The sequence below is a fragment of the Choristoneura fumiferana genome, chromosome 21, assembly GCF_025370935.1.
Source record: "Choristoneura fumiferana chromosome 21, NRCan_CFum_1, whole genome shotgun sequence".
In the NCBI taxonomy this organism is placed as follows: domain Eukaryota; kingdom Metazoa; phylum Arthropoda; class Insecta; order Lepidoptera; family Tortricidae; genus Choristoneura; species Choristoneura fumiferana.
The window spans coordinates 1,977,931-1,982,186 of NC_133492.1; positions in this window are offsets into that span (position 1 = coordinate 1,977,931).

Below are 4,256 nucleotides of genomic sequence, written 5' to 3' on the forward strand. Positions count from 1 at the left end.
AGTGGCGGATTTATGTTTTTTAGGAGTGTAGGCCACTTTATATCCGCCGCCCTATGTAACTTTCTAAAATAATTTTCTCGTTGAAATCTGCCGCCCGCTGCCGCCCCTAGGCCGCGTCCTATACGGCCTATTGACAAATCCAGGACTGGCTGCCACTGTTGCCAGGTAACCAAACCACTGTGTGTCGAGCATTTCGTCGGCGGCGCAACGCTCGCAAACGCTCGCCACAATCAATAGGGCGATGAATGATGTCGTCACAAAGGGTCATAGATGAGAGTGTCGTCTGAGTCGTCTCTTACGCCTACATAACCGTATTCAGGTTTTGTTCAGGCGACATTTGGTGAGCTAGACTATACATTACAATACCTACTCTTTGGCTAGGCACTACAATAGATGGCTAGACACCAGATGTAGCTTGAAATGGTTGCCGAATAAAATGAAATGAAATCTACTTTGTATGAAAGAAGTATTTATTGCACCACTGTAGAGTCATAGAGGTACCATCGTGAAACCGTACTCTCCTTCCTCTTTGTAGTCGCCACTATTCCTAAAATAAGTCGGGTTATAATAGTTGTAGCAATAATTATTGATGTTGGAGTCTTTAGGAATGATATACACACGCACCAGGTAAAGACGTTTATTCCTTTTCACCAAGAGTTTACAGTTCGTATTACAGTATCTATTTTACAAACAATGTGCCACGGCCGCGAGTCGTAGAAGAAGAAAAACCTGAGAAAATTCTATTCAGTGTCACAGGCCATCTTGTCGTAACCGGCCAATCAACGTCGACCGCCAGGCGCGCGTGAGCGTTGATTGGTCGGTTCAAACCGTGGTGCACAGATAGAGATAATAATAGTGGCGGGATGATGCGGCGGCGCTGCTGGTCGCTTAATAGCGCCACATCACCCCCCACGGAGAGATAAAGCTCCACACAAGTGGAGATAAGCTACAACATAATACATGGAGATAAGCTATACACGTTAATGGGAATTGGGATTAGAGATCGTATGGGATTTTGAATTTGACTTTCCTGCCAGACCGTGTGGAATACTCAGCTTGAGGCGGAGCAGTTGATGCATGTGGAGACACGACTGGCATCGGTGGGGTGGCAGGAGGGTCCAGAGTAACCGGCGGCGATGAGTGCGATGAGGGCGGGGCCGGGGTGATGGTGGGCGGCCCGCAATTGCGGCGGGGCGAGCAGGATCGGCAGGCTCTTCGGCGACGACATGCGCCGGCTTTAATCGGTCGCTACTCACCTCTACTCTCGACCTCTTATGTGGAGGGTCGCCGTTTTGTCCCTCATGCGCAGGATCCGGTAGGGACCTGAATAGGGCGGTTGCAGCGGGCGGCGCACTGCGTCTTCGCGTAAGAACGCGTGGGTGGCCGATGACAGTTCTTTGAAAACGAAAATGGCTTGCCGGCCGTGACGCGAGGCGGGCGCGGGGCGAAAATGAGCCATTCTTTCGCGCAGCTGACTCACGTAGTCTGCGAGGTCAGTTGGGCGCTCTGTTGCGGTGGGCGGAACGAGCAGTTCGCCGGGGAGGCGCAAAGGCTCGCCGTAGAGCAGCTCGGCGGCAGAAGAGCCGATGTCCTCTTTGAGGGCGGTGCGCATGCCAAGGAGCACCAGGGGCAGCGCTCTGACCCACGAGTCGCCGTGGCACATCAGAGCGGCCTTGAGCTGGCGGTGGAGTCGTTCCACCATGCCGTTGGCCTGTGGATGGTAGCTCGTGGTGCGCATCCTGGTGGTGGCGTGCAGGTGCATGAGCCGCTGGAAAAGAGAGGACTCAAACTGGCGGCCCTGGTCGGTGGTGACGACTGTCGGTACACCGAACCGGGATATCCATCCGCTGATGAATGTGTCGGCGACTGCCTCTGCAGTCATAGTTGTCATGGGCCAGACCTCTGGCCAGCGCGTGCTGCGGTCGACGGCGGTGAGACAGTAGTTGTAGCCGTTGCACGGAGGAAGGGGACCGATGATGTCCAGGTGAACGTGGCGCAGTCTCGACGATGGCGTGTCGAAGTGCCCGAGGGGCGTCGAGACGTGTCGCGTCACTTTGCTGCGTTGGCAGGGCACGCAGTGTCGCACCCACTCGTGGCAGTCCTTGTTCATGCCGGGCCACACATAGCGGTCGCCGACAAGTTTAGAAGTGACGCGCGCGCCGGGGTGACTCAAACCGTGTAGTTTGTTGAACGCCGCGCGGCGGTAGGGGGCGGTGAGAAATGGGCGGGGCTTACCGGTCGAGACGTCGCAGGTGAGTATGCAGTCCGTCCCTGGTATGCAGACCTGCTCCAGCTTGAGAGAGGATCCGTTTGATCGACGAAGGCTGGCTAGCTCGTCGTCGGTCTCTTGTGAGGCGGCGAGGGCGACGTAGTCCTCCTCGAGCGAGATCGCCTCTATCCGCGACATAGCGTCCGCCACTACGTTGTCTTGGCCCGGGGACATGTACTATGTCGGTGGTGAACTGGCTGATGAATGACAGCTGGTTGAGCTGAGCGGGTGGCAGTTTCTCGCGGCGCTGGGTGAACGCGTATACGAGGGGTTTGTGGTCGGTGTACACGGTGGCGTGCTGTGCTTCCAGGATGTGGCGGAAGTGCTGGACGCTCTCGTAGACTGCTAGCAGCTCGCGGTAGTAAGCGGGCCACTCGCTCTGCGCTGCGGTAAGTTTCTTACTAAAGAAGGCGATCGGCTGCCACGCATCGTTAATACGTTGCTGCAGGCAGGCGCCGACCTGGGTGCTGGATGCGTCAGTGAAGAGGGCGAGCGGCGCCGAGCCGACGGGGTGAGCGAGGACGGTGGCGTTGGCGAGGCTCACTTTGCAAGCTTCGAAGCATTGCTCCAGCTCTGGCGTCCATGGAAACGGCTTGGCTCCCTTGTCCTTGGTAGTGGCTAAGGCGTCGATCAGGGGTGCTTGCAGTTCTGCTGCATGGGGCAAGAAACGTCGGTAGTAGTTGATCATGCCGAGGAACCTTCGCAATCCCTGGATTGTTTTGGGAAGCGGGTAATCTTGCAGGGCTTGGATGCGTTCTGGGGGTGGTCGCGTACCTTCTGCGCTGATGTGGTAGCCCAGGAAGACCAGTTGGTCTGCGCCCAGGTGACACTTCGAAGGGTTCACGACCACACCGTAGTCCTGAAGTCGCTGGAACAGTGTGCGCAGGTGCTCCACGTGCTGCTCGGCGTTGCGAGAAAAAACCAGGATGTCGTCTACATAAGAATAGGTAAAATCCAGGCCCTGTGTAACCTCATCAATGAACCGTTGGAATGTTTGACCGGCATTGCGTAAGCCGAAGGTCATGTAGGGAAATTCAAACATTCCAAACGGAGTGGTGATGGCAGTTTTCTCTATGTCTGCTCGAAGACAGGAATTTGCTGGTAGGCCTTAATCAGGTCAATCGAGCTGAAGATGGTGCAGCCTGCGATAGCCTGGTTAAAATCGCCAATGTGACGGACGGGGTACCGGTCAGGGATGGTCCTTGAGTTGAGCGCTCTGTAGTCTCCACACGGGCGCCATGTGGCGTCTCGCTTTTGTGCCATGTGAAGAGGCGAGGACCAGGGCTTTTCGATGGTCTTGCTGTTCCGCACTGAACCATCTCACCAAATTCCTTCTTCGCAGCAGCCAGCTTCTGAGGACCGAGGCGGCGAGGGCGGCAGGACACGGGCGGACCGTCGGTGGTAGTGATGTGGTGCTCCGTGTTGTGCTTTCTCGCTCGGATCGTGCCCGGTGGCCTCGTGATGTCCGGGAACTCTGAAAGTAATTTTAGGAACGGACAGTTTTTGGTAGCGACTGCTTTAACACTACTTTGTTCTCTGTGGATAGCGGGGCAGGAGTAGACATACCAGTATTGCCGTCAAGAAGCTTCTTGCCGCGGCAATCAGGTAGCAAGTTGTAATATGCAAGGAAATCTGACCCGATGATGGCTAAGTCTACATCCGCTATTACAAAATTCCATGTAAATAATTTATTTAGGCCTAAGTCTAAATGTAATTGTAGAGTGCCGTAGGTTTTTATACAGGTACCGTTTGCAGCACTGAGGTCATAGTCTGTGGCTACCCGGTGACCCGTAAGGCGATGCTTAGGGTAGCAGCACAGATCCGACCCGTGTCAAGTAAAAACGGCACTTTGTATTTTTGTCGGTGACAAATAGACGGCGGCCGACAGGGAGACAATCAGTTGCCGCCGCTACTGATTGCCGTTGGAGTTCGCCTGAGGGTTGTTAGTCCAGGTGCACGGTGTGGTGCATCTCTGGCATCAGCTTTG